Raw genomic sequence first — 12,948 nt, 5'->3', positions numbered from 1 at the left:
CAGAGATACCCCCCCCCCCCCCAAATTGTACTTCAAAGCTCTCAGTGATGGAAATTCCCACTGCTTCCTATCAGTCTATCCCAGCCCTCCAATTCCCAAAGCCTTCAAATTACTTCCTAACAGCCACCACTAATTTCCTTCACTGAAAGACTCACCACTGCCTGTCCTGCCCATGGTGGATGTACCACCCCTGGAAGTGTCCAAGGCCAGGTAGGACATGGCTTGGAAAAACCTGGGATGGTAGAAGGTATCCCTGCCCATGGCAGGGAGTTGGAATGAGCTGACCCTCAAGGTTCCTTTCCAACACAAACCATTCCATGATTCCATGGTGGGCTGCAAGTTTATTCCCTCCCTCTTTGCTGCGTCTCCAGCAAATGAAGCAGCATCATTTCTTGCAGTAATTCCACACAGTTCAGACTTCCCACACCTTTGCTCAGCCGTGTCCCTCTCCTTCAGGCATTTATCACTGGGTTTGAACGTTTGAATAGGCAAGGCCACAACATTTTTGAAATTAAAATTGACCAGCATTAACAAAGACAAAATTGCTCTGTAAAACCACAGAAACATTGTTCTCCTGCTCAGTTGCAGCTTTTTCTTGGAAAAAATGATAATTGAAACCCATTTTTTTACTTCAACACAAGGAACTGCTGTGGTTTGAGCTGGGTTTTTGGTGGTGGGGGAGATATTTTTGGTTGGATATTGTGATGGATTCAAACCTGGTATGGAAAACAGGCTGACCTGTGAGAAGCAAATGTCTTATCCAGCATGAAATATTGGAATTCTGGTTTACATTCCTATTTATGTTTAAGCTAGAGCCATAACGCTGCACAGCCTGCTTTGTGATGTCCATTGGTGCAACTGCTCCTTCCATAAGCAGCATCAGGACCCTGGGGCTGTAATTTCTTGCCAAGACCTCTGCAAGGGGGAATTTAATCCTTTTTTACCCCCACAGCTACTTCTAATCTTACAATGTGGAGTCAGCCTAATGAAAAAATCTGACTTGCACCACATGGAATTAAGACATTGATGGAAACTTTGGGGCTGGTGAGGATTCCAGCAGGATTTAGCCCCAGGTGCCCTGAAAGATTTTTCTGCCTGTGATAGAACCCCTGCAGGAAATGATTGACTGCAGGGGAACTCACCCACATGGAGGCAATGCTTGGGTGCCTCCAGAGGCTCGTGAACCGTGGAGGAGCAGTGAGGAAACTCCTTTTTTAACACAGATGGAATGGAAAGAATGAGAGGAAGGAAGGAAGGATGGACGGCAAATAATGATGAAGTAACAGCGTGCCCAGGAGCTCCTGCTCTGCTCAGCACATCCCTCTGAAATCCATCCATGTGAATCCTCCCTTTCCACACCTGCCTTAGATGACAAAAAGCCTGGGCTGTTTCTGAAAATATCCTCAAGGTGATTTTGGGATGCTGATATGCCCATCAAGGTGCCACAGAGAATTAAAGGTTGAAATATGGGTCAGGAATAAAGCCACAAAGCAGAAATAAAGGAGCTGATAGATGTGTTTGAAAGGGACACACAGCCCAAATTATGAGGGAATGGGATATCCATCCTGGGATATTGTGGGTTTAGTTATGAGGAGCTGGGAGCACACCATCTAATCTGAAAACAGCATCCTAGAACACTCCATGCTGATTAAATTGAACATGGGAAATCATTGAAAGAGAAGATGAAGCATAATGAGCTGCACTTTTGCAAAATTTTCATTTAAATATGCCTTGGGTGTTTCCTTCTCCACCAGAAAATTCAGGGTTTGACTTTGCAATCCTCACAATAGCCCTGCATTGGCAGAACAAAACAAGAATGGGCCAGAAGGGTTTTTTCTCTGACTTTTGGGTACCAGTACAATGAAAAGGCTGCAGGAGGTCTGGGAGAAGAAAGCAGAATATGAACGAGAAACCAGAAGCTCTGCAGCCCCCAAATCTTCTGATAAAAATGACTTAAACCTTGACAGAATGACTGACTGAGCATATTAATGAGGGTGCCTGGGCTGCCCTGCAGCTTTCCTTTTCTTATTCCTCATTTCCATCTGCCTTCTCCATCTCCATCTCCAGCAGGTCCCCGAGCCGGGACCATGTGCGTGCGCTTTGCATGCAGCAGAAACCCTGACTGCTGGCAGTGCCCTGGTTTTGCACTCTTAAAGATTCATAATCAATTAAATATCAGAGCAGCCCGTCACGAGAGGCAAGAAATAGCCCCAGATTATGAATGGGGTAATTAAAACACTTTGAAGAGCATTCAGTGGGGCATCGTTGGCCACAAAGCCCTGAGGAAACACCTAAGGAGGTCTGAGATGCAAATACCCCACAGCACAGCAAGTGCTGCTCCCTCCCAGAAGTGCCACAGCAAGCACAGATATTCTGAAATATCCGTGCTTCAACTTAGAGCTCTGCAATTTTGAGCCTGACCTAAATTTTAATCAGGAATGGAATTTATAGGCTTAGTGCAGGTTCTGGGAAGTGACCAGGGTAAAAGCAGCAAGTCCACTCTTCTTACAGCTCTGCTGGAGATTTCCAGCTTTGCCAAAAGCTTTGTCTACAACCAGCATTAACTTTGCAGTGTTTTTACCATCTTCAGTGGAGGAGCTGGTGAAAACAAAATATTGCATCCAGTGAGACCATCTAAACCATCTGTGGGGTGGAAGAAAGAAAAAACTCTCAAAAATCCCAAATATGCCTCTCCACAAACAGGTAATTAAAGATTCGACCCTTCCCTGCACTGTCTGCAGCACCCAAAGTTGCTGTGTTGGAAGCTGAGTACCCAAACTTCCACCTCCCCTCAACTTCAGAGCTGAGTCCCTGATTTCACCTTCTCCTGCCACTCTCATTTCCAAGAAATTCAGTTGGATGAAACTCACTGACTCCTGGCTATCATCTACTTTCACTATTTTTAAGAGGAAGAAGGTTGACCTGTGCCTGAGAGAGAACCCACTGGGTGAACGTCTGACTTGGTGAATCAGTCCCACCTCAGAGCATTCCCAATTCCAGCACTGGGAAGCTGCCAGAAGGAAAGACAGACACACCCCCTATCCTGGTCCACAGCAGCAGTTTGGCTCATTGGACATCCCACCCTAAAGGCTTTAATAATCACTGGGCCAAATCTTTAAATATGTTGGAGGAATATGCCCAGTGGAGCACCAGACAACAAACAGGCAGCAGGAAGGAAGGAAAACTGCTGGGAAAAATCATTTGCACTTACCTTGAGAGTCCTGTGTTCAGATTAAATCATATCCCACTCAATCTTAGCTGTCCACCAAAGTCGAAAAACCCCTTCCAGATCATCAGCTTGGGACCATCAGCTCCTTCTGATGAGTTCCAATCCTTGGAGCATGCAGAAAGAGAAAACCTTAATTCTTCTTGTTGTCGTGTGTTGAGTTGCTGTTGGTGGTTTCCTGTTGCCAACAGCTGAATGACAAATGGAGCTGGTTTGCTACACTTAGAGCACTGGAGGGCTGGCAGTGTGACCACACTTCTCTCACCCTACTAATATTAGAACGGGGTCTACCTTAGAGGAACCCACAAAGGCTCCTCAGGCTGAAAGACGTGCAGTCCTGCTGCAAACAGGGCCCTGAGCTGCCCTCATTCAGGCTGGGGTGATGTGAAAATCAAGCCCTGGAGCCTCAGGGTATAAAGCTGGTGTGAAAATGGGAGGAGAAACATGGGTCTGGGGTTGTGTAAATTGGCCCATTCACAGCTCAGAGCAGCCTGAGCCAATGGAAGGGGTGGGGTTATTTATTGCACTTGACTTTCAGAGAGCTTATCACCAGTCAGGTTCAAGTCTGAGAAGTTTCTTTTTTTGTAATCAGCTGGGTTACGGGGCTGTAACCTCACTCACTTTCCATTTGAGGTTCTGTTTCTGCTTCAGGTCTCACCTAAAGAGACAGGCCGTGTTCTTCCTCCTTTCTTCAACGAGTACAAGACAGCTGATGCCATTTAGGGCACAGGGGGAAGAGCACAGGAGACAGCTGACAGCACATCCTGGTATCTCTCTATTGCTTGTGTGAGAGATTTTGTGAGATCTGCCTTCCCTGTGTGTTGTGCCATTAACTGCTTGTGGTACTGCACAAAGCTCTGCCTGTGCTGAGCACCCAGAGCCCATCTGGAGCTGCCGTGGGTGAGGCCCAGCTCAAACCTCACTGCTCTGGGGCATTTCACTGCCTGCCATTCCCAAGGAGAGCACCAGAGAATCACAGAATGGTTTGGGTGGGAAGGGAAAATAAAGATCATCATATTCCACCATGCCATGGACAGGGACACCTTCTACTACCCCAGGGTGCTCCAAGCCCTGTCCAGCCTGGCCTTGGGCACTTCCAGGGATCCAGGGGCAGCCACAGCTTCTCTGGGCACCCTGTGCCAGCCCCTCACCATCCTCACAGCCAAGAATTCCTTTCCAATGTCCCATCTAACCCTGCTTTCTGACAGTGGGAAGCCATTCCCTGTGTCCTGTCCCTCCATCCCTTGTCCCCAGTCCCTCTCCAGCTCTCCTGGAGCCCCTTTAGGCCCTGGAAGGGGCTCTGAGCTCTCCCTTGATCCTTCTCTTCTCCAGGTGAGCACCCCCAGCTCTCCCAGCCTGGCTCCAGAGCAGAGGGGCTCCAGCCCTTGGAGCATCTCTGTGGCCTCCTCTGGAATCGCTCCAGAAGCTCCAGGTCATTCCTGTTTTTACCATGCAATGCTGTGAAGCTCCATCATCCCCATTTCCACCCTCATCCCCAGAGTTCCAGACCCACCAACTCATCTGAAGGGCAGAAAGATGTTGAGTGTCACCTCCTGATCCTGCTGGATTCTGGATAAAGTCCCTGTGTGACAGTGTTCACAGGGGTCCCAGGATGACGGAAGAGATGAGGATGTGACTCCATGTTTCAGAAGGCTGATTTATTATTTTATTATATATATATTATATTAAAACTATACTAAAAGAGTAGAAGAAAGGATTTCATCAGAAGGCTGGCCAAGAATAGAAAAGGAATGATAACAAGGGCTTGTGGCTCGGCTCTCTGTCTGAGCCAGCTGGCTGTGATTGGCCATTAATTACAAACAACCACATGAGACCAATCACAGATGCACCTGTTGCATTCCACAGCAGCAGATAACCAACGTTTACATTTTGTTCCTGAGGCCTCCCAGCTTCTCAGGAGGAAAAATCCTTAGGAAAGGATTTTTCATTAAATGTGTCTGTGACACCCCTGCCTGTTGAGACAAGGAGAAAGGAAAACCAGCCAGAGCCTCATGAAACAGGACAACAGGGATCCTGTCTGAGATTGGCTGAGCAAAGTTTATCAGCTTTTTTTTTTTTTTTTTTTTTTTGAGATGAGGGATGAAAATATTGTTTAAGAGAAGGTTGGATCTTCATTCTTGATCCTGCAGTTTCAAGGATCACCACTGGCTGAGATAACACCCTTATTCTGATGGATTTCTGCAGGGGAAGCTGTCTGGAGGCAAATTCCAAAGTTTGGATTTCTCTGGAATGATGGACATTGGGAGTGTTGCAAACATTTGATTTCATGGCTCATTCATCAGTCTGAACAAACAGCAAAGAAGAGGAATCTAACAAACAGATTTCAATTGCTGTTCGCATTTTAAGGTCCCCAAAATACTCTGTTTGATTTAGAAATGGAAAAAAATTCAAACAGCTGGAGTGAGAGAAAAAAAAACAACACAAACATCCAATTATTGGTCTTTCATTTTATTGTTCTGGGTTGAGGAGATTGTCCAGATTCTGTTTGTCAAGCCACCAGCTGCTGAGGTAGAACTGTGTTCCCTGACCATCAGTTCCAAATCCAGGGAATTCCACCCAGCTCTTGCTGCAGGAGGGAGCAGAAGGTGATACTGAAGTGACAAGGGAGGGAAGCTGCAGCTTGGACCCCCCCTTCATTCACCCCAGCTTAAAGCAAGAGTCTGAGATGGGCTTTTCTTACCTTTCCTTCCTCCCAAAGCCTAGGATACAAGTTCAGGGCAATCACAGCATTTTTAAAGGTCCCTCCAGTCCTGTGGGTTCCGGTGATGAAGCCTTACTGGGTTGACAGAGGTTGACAGAGACTGAAAGAGGAATTTTTATTCATTAGCACTTCTGGAGTTAATTTACAAGAAATATTTTGAGTGAAAGTAGAACTGAAATCTCTTTATTCCAGCAAAGAATAGAGGTGGAAAAAACATATATCAGTCTTGATATTTTTAAAACTATTTTTATTTTTATGGATTGATGTAATTAATTGTGTTAGTCGGTTTATCAATGGAAAGCCACTACAAATCAGTCAAAAATCTTTGGACAGGGTCTTGCTTTTATTTGGAAATTATTTCTAGTTCTTCAGGTCTTGGGGAAAATTTTTTTAGTCGAGGGAGAAATAATTCAGTAATACACACACAAAGTTAGTTATGGAATCACCAAATGGATTTACTTTTACCTTTGAAAAAACCAAATGGGCTGAAAATTCCCACCATGATTTTGATAGGATTTCAGGCACAATTGTCCTTTGTTAGGTCTTTGATGTTTGACTTACCTGGGAGAAACCCATAGAGAAAATAAAGTAAATACCCTGAGGAAGGATCCTGATCTAGTGGAAGGTGTCCCTGCAGACAGCAAGGGGACTAGGTGATCTTTAAGGTCCCTTCCAACCCAAACCCTTCAATGATTCAATGATGACTGACCCAGGCCAGTGCCAGGTCCCTCAGAGATCCATGGAGATGAGCAGCCAGGTGGCCACAGCTGACCCCTGCAGCCCCTGGGGACACCACCAGGGTGTCAGCATCACCTGGGGACCTGCTGCCCTCTGGAGGTGCCTCTGCCGTGCTCCCAGGTTGATTTGCTCCCAGGTGATCCTCCAGCCATGCCAGAGGACTTTCCTGGTGCCAGTCCCTGTGGAGAAGGTGGAGGCTGCTCCTGCCCAGGACGGGATGATGATGGTTGGGAGCACCACGGCCTCCTCTTCCCATGCTTGGAAGGCTGAGCTCCAGGCAACTGTAGGATCACAGAATGGTTTTGGTTGGAAGGGACCTTAAAGACCATCCTGTTCCACCCCCTGCCATGGGCAGGAACAACTTCCACCTTCCCAGGTTGCTCCAAGCCCGATCCAGCCTGGCCTTGGACACTGCCAGGGATCCAGGGGCAGCCACAGCTTCTCTGGGCAACCTCTGCCAGGGCCTCCCCACCCTCAATATCTCAATATCTTCCCAATATCTTATCTAAATACACTCTCTCACAGTTTGAACCCTTTCCCCTTTGTCCTGTCTCTCCATGTTCTTGTCCCAGCTTCCCTATTTGTTCCCTTTGGGTACTTCAGGAACTTTTCTCTACAGGGACTTTGCTTTAGGGGAAAAGCATTTATTGGAGGACCAGCTGAGGAGAAACCATTGATGCTTCTCCAAGATTCCAGCAGTGGTCCCACAGAACGGCCACACAACCCTGCCAGGAGATCCAGGTCCTCCATGCTTTTTTAGCAGGATACCTGCAGGGAGAAACCACCCAAATCCAGCAGAAAGGGCATGAAGCAGAAGGTTCAAATCCAAACTGAGTTGAGCTGCTGCTGTTGTGATAAAGGAATGGCCATTTCTGCTCATTTTGGGGGGTAAGAGGCAGCTCAGAAAGTCCAGGTAAGATTTAGGGGGCTCCAAGGCACCTTACAGAGTTTGTGGTGTTCAAATCAGCAGAGAAGTCTGGATGCTCCATCCCTGGAAGTGTCCCAGGCCAGGCTGGACAGGGCTTGGAACAACCTGGGACAATGGAAGGTGTCACTGTCCAGGGTGTGGAATAAGAGGATCTTTAGGTCCCTTCCAACCCAAACCCTTCCATGATTCTACAAACTACCACTACAGCAAGGAATCTCCAGCCTGGGCTTTGAAAAACCTCATCCCAGCAAAAACTCAGGCTTGGATCTGTGTGTTCCCAAGGATTCAGCAGTCCTCTGGAAAAGCTTCTGTGCCCAGGGATGATGTGGGAACTGGCAGTCTCTGGAGCTCTGTGGGCAGCAGAAAGGATTCTTTGTGTCTGAGGAAAAGGAAAAAATACTGAGCCACAGGTGTGGACAGTGATGGTGTTGCACAGTTTTATTTTGACTGATCACACCTAATTTCAGGTGTACATTGCAGGTGGTTGGTGTTAGAGTATCACCAGTGGGAGCACGACTCTCCTTCAGCAGCTCCCCACCAGTGTTTTTTGGATGAACGCAATTTATCCAAGATAAATCCAGGCCAAAAAACATTCAAACCCATGGACTGGCTTCAGAGGGATGTGGCCGCAGCCTTTCACTGCTATCTCATGGCAGCTCGTTTGAAATCCATTACGCAACCGAATTAAAAAGAAACATTTACAGAAGAGGGAGCGGGTGACAGTGTGTGGTCTGTTCCTGTGAGGAGACAGACAGACAGACATCCAGTCCTGAGAGCAACACCTCTGCTGTAAACTCCTCCTGATAGACCAGGGCTCTGACCCTGTCTGGCCATATCCCTGAGATTCAATGCCCCTGGCTATCAAATCTGGGTGGCTGAATCCAACTTGTTTGTCAGGAAGGGGCCCCAGTTGTGGTCATTCCCAAGCCATGTCCTGGGATTGCTCATCCCACACCAAAACCAGGCCAGGGGCTGTTTCACCCTGTGCCTGTCTGATCCCTGGTGCTGCTCGATTCACGGGCACAGACTCAGTTTCGATTTGGATGAGATGATGCTGAAAATGTTGAACCTCCACGAGCTTGATCAGGCTCTGCTCTGTGAGACTCAGAAAAAGGAAAACAGGAATGGGCAGGAATTGATGCCCAGGAAGTTCCACCTGGACATGAGGAAGAACTTTCCTGTGCAGTGACTGAGGACTGAACAGATTGCCCAGAGATGGAGTGGAGTCTCCTCAATGGGGATATTCCAGAATGATCTGGACACAACCCTGTGCCCTGGGATGGGGAGGCTGGACCAGCTGACCCACTGTGATCCCTTCCAACCCCTCTTGGGATTCTGGGATTCCTTTTGCTGCTAAAAGCTCCTACAAGTCTTTATCAGACAGTTTTAACATGCAGCCAAGAGCTCTTCCATCTCCCTTGGTGCCTCTCCATCATCATCAGCCTTCAGGTGCCTCCCTGCAGCACAGTGAGAGCTGATCACCAGGCTGAGTTTGCATATGCAGATCTGAAATCTGACAAAAAAAAATGGATGCTGGCAAAGCAAAAAAAAAAAAAAAAAAAAAAAAGCATTTTCATCAGAAATGTGGAAGTGCTGCTCTTCATTCCGAATCTGCATTGCTGCATCCAGGACACCCCCCTTTTCTGCACTCCAGATTTCCAAACCCTGTGCAGGCACAGCCTCTAAATTCCTGTGGGGGTCTGGGGTACCCCTGGCATTGGAAGGGAGGAGGGAAATCCCAGCCCTCCCATGCTGGAGCTCAGGAAGGGGCTGTAAATCTCCCTGGTGCCCTCGCGGGTCGTTCAGGCAGGAGGGGGATGGGCAAAAAAAGGGGAATAAAAAGGCTGGGAAGGGGTTTCTCTCACAAAAGCTGAATGTGGGAAGGGGCCTGCATGGTTGGGGGTCGATGGCAAGGGAGGGAGGAAGTGGCGGAAGGAAGTGGCGGAAGTAGTGGAAGGAAGGAAACAAGGAAGGAAACGAGGAAACAAGGAAACGAGGGAGGAAACAAGGGAGGAAACGAGGGAGGAAACGAGGGAGGAAACGAGGAAGGAAGGAAGGAAGTGTCGGAAGGAAGTGTCGGAAGGAAGTGTCGGAAGGAAGGAAGGAAGTGTCGGAAGGAAGTGTCGGAAGGAAGTGTCGGAAGGAAGGAAGTGTCGGAAGGAAGGAAGTGTCGGAAGGAAGGAAGGAAGTGTCGGAAGGAAGTGTCGGAAGGAAGTGTCGGAAGGAAGGAAGGAAGTGTCGGAAGGAGGGAAGTGTCAGAAGGAAGGAAGTGTCGGAAGGAAGGAAGTGTCGGAAGGAAGTGTCGGAAGGAAGTGTCGGAAGGAAGTGTCGGAAGGAAGGAAGGAAGGAAGGAAGGAAGGAAGGAAGGAAGGAAGGAAGGAAGGAAGGAAGGAAGGAAGGAAGGAAGGAAGGAAGGAAGGAAGGAAGTGTCGGAAGGAAGGAAGGAAGTGTCGGAAGGAAGGAAGTGTCGGAAGGAAGGAAGTGTCGGAAGGAAGGAAGGAAGGAAGGAAGGAAGGAAGGAAGGAAGGAAGGAAGGAAGGAAGGAAGGAAGGAAGGAAGGAAGGAAGGAAGGAAGGAAGGAAGGAAGTGTCGGAAGGAAGTGTCGGAAGGAAGGAAGGAAGGAAGTGTCGGAAGGAAGTGTCGGAAGGAAGTGTCGGAAGGAAGTGTCGGAAGGAAGGAAGGAAGTGTCGGAAGGAAGGAAGTGTCGGAAGGAAGTGTCGGAAGGAAGTGTCGGAAGGAAGGAAGGAAGTGTCGGAAGGAAGGAAGGAAGTGTCAGAAGGAAGGAAGTGTCGGAAGGAAGTGTCGGAAGGAAGGAAGGAAGTGTCGGAAGGAAGTGTCGGAAGGAAGTGTCGGAAGGAAGGAAGGAAGTGTCGGAAGGAAGGAAGTGTCGGAAGGAAGGAAGGAAGGAAGTGTCGGAAGGAAGGAAGGAAGTGTCGGAAGGAAGTGTCGGAAGGAAGTGTCGGAAGGAAGTGTCGGAAGGAAGGAAGGAAGTGTCGGAAGGAAGTGTCGGAAGGAAGTGTCGGAAGGAAGGAAGGAAGGAAGGAAGGAAGGAAGGAAGGAAGGAAGGAAGGAAGGAAGGAAGGAAGGAAGGAAGGAAGGAAGGAAGGAAGTGTCGGAAGGAAGGAAGGAAGGAAGTGTCGGAAGGAAGTGTCGGAAGGAAGTGTCGGAAGGAAGGAAGGAAGTGTCGGAAGGAGGGAAGTGTCGGAAGGAAGGAAGTGTCGGAAGGAAGGAAGGAAGGAAGTGTCGGAAGGAAGGAAGGAAGTGTCGGAAGGAAGTGTCGGAAGGAAGTGTCGGAAGGAAGTGTCGGAAGGAAGTGTCGGAAGGAAGGAAGGAAGTGTCGGAAGGAAGGAAGGAAGGAAGGAAGGAAGGAAGGAAGGAAGGAAGGAAGGAAGGAAGGAAGGAAGGAAGGAAGGAAGGAAGGAAGGAAGGAAGGAAGTGTCGGAAGGAAGTGTCGGAAGGAAGTGTCGGAAGGAAGGAAGTGTCGGAAGGAAGGAAGGAAGGAAGTGTCGGAAGGAAGGAAGGAAGTGTCGGAAGGAAGTGTCGGAAGGAAGTGTCGGAAGGAAGTGTCGGAAGGAAGTGTCGGAAGGAAGGAAGGAAGTGTCGGAAGGAAGGAAGTGTCGGAAGGAAGTGTCGGAAGGAAGGAAGGAAGGAAGGAAGGAAGGAAGGAAGGAAGGAAGGAAGGAAGGAAGGAAGTGTCGGAAGGAAGTGTCGGAAGGAAGTGTCGGAAGGAAGTGTCGGAAGGAAGTGTCGGAAGGAAGGAAGGAAGGAAGGAAGGAAGGAAGGAAGGAAGGAAGGAAGGAAGGAAGGAAGGAAGGAAGGAAGGAAGGAAGGAAGGAAGGAAGGAAGGAAGGAAGGAAGGAAGGAAGGAAGGAAGGAAGGAAGGAAGGAAGTGTCGGAAGGAAGGAAGGAAGGAAGTGTCGGAAGGAAGGAAGTGTCGGAAGGAAGTGTCGGAAGGAAGTGTCGGAAGGAAATGTCGGAAGGAAGGAAGGAAGGAAGGAAGGAAGGAAGGAAGGAAGGAAGGAAGGAAGGAAGGAAGGAAGGAAGGAAGGAAGGAAGGAAGGAAGGAAGGAAGGAAGGAAGGAAGGAAGGAAGGAAGGAAGGAAGGAAGGAAGGAAGGAAGGAAGGAAGGAAGGAAGGAAGGAAGTGTCGGAAGGAAGTGTCGGAAGGAAGTGTCGGAAGGAAGGAAGGAAGTGTCGGAAGGAAGGAAGTGTCGGAAGGAAGTGTCGGAAGGAAGTGTCGGAAGGAAGGAAGGAAGTGTCGGAAGGAAGGAAGGAAGTGTCGGAAGGAAGGAAGTGTCGGAAGGAAGTGTCGGAAGGAAGGAAGGAAGTGTCGGAAGGAAGTGTCGGAAGGAAGTGTCGGAAGGAAGGAAGGAAGGAAGGAAGGAAGGAAGGAAGTGTCGGAAGGAAGGAAGGAAGTGTCGGAAGGAAGTGTCGGAAGGAAGTGTCGGAAGGAAGTGTCGGAAGGAAGTGTCGGAAGGAAGTGTCGGAAGGAAGGAAGGAAGGAAGTGTCGGAAGGAAGGAAGGAAGGAAGGAAGGAAGGAAGGAAGGAAGGAAGTGTCGGAAGGAAGGAAGTGTCGGAAGGAAGGAAGTGTCGGAAGGAAGGAAGGAAGGAAGTGTCGGAAGGAAGGAAGGAAGGAAGGAAGGAAGGAAGGAAGGAAGGAAGGAAGGAAGGAAGGAAGGAAGGAAGGAAGGGAAACCCCCTCTGTCCCCCGCTTTTCATTCTGGACCCCATTCAGCTGGGGCACTGCCTCTCTCCATCCCTCCGCAGAAGCAGCTAAAATGGTTTCCAGCCTCTCTGGGGCAGCTGTGGAAGCAACAGGAGCTTTCCCAGCACAAAATTCAGGCACAGGCTGGTTCCTGAGCTGGTTCCTGCCCGGGGATGGATGGTACCAGTCAGGGGAGCACCACCCTGGGGCTTCCTAGAGATGCTGATGCATCCTTGCAAAATCCCCCTTGGCACCTGGAAAACGTCATCCCAAAGCTCTCCCGAACGCCAGAAGACCCCAAACTCTTTGTGGGGCTGATATCCATGGAAAGAAACACGATCAGCATCAGGTTGGTGTCGGGAAGAGCCACAGATTCCTTCGGGCATCTCCTGCAAGCCTCGAGGGTACCTGCCCTCCTCTGGACCGCTGCATCCCTGCTCCAAAGCATCGCGGATGTTCCTCCCTCCCTCTCCCGGGTGCCGGAGGATGTGTTTAGGACCCGGGCTGAGCAGCTCCTCCTCCCTTCCAGGTCTCTCCAGGGTTATTGCTTGGTGGGAGGTAGGTTCAGGGCTCGGTGGTATGAATGAAAGAGAGAGAGAGAGAGAGAGGAAATCGGCGCTGAAAAGCTC

This window comes from Melospiza georgiana, chromosome 3, assembly GCF_028018845.1.
Source record: "Melospiza georgiana isolate bMelGeo1 chromosome 3, bMelGeo1.pri, whole genome shotgun sequence".
In the NCBI taxonomy this organism is placed as follows: Eukaryota; Metazoa; Chordata; class Aves; order Passeriformes; family Passerellidae; genus Melospiza; species Melospiza georgiana.
The sequence above is the reverse complement of the archived record's forward strand: the minus strand, read 5'-3'. Positions refer to the sequence as shown.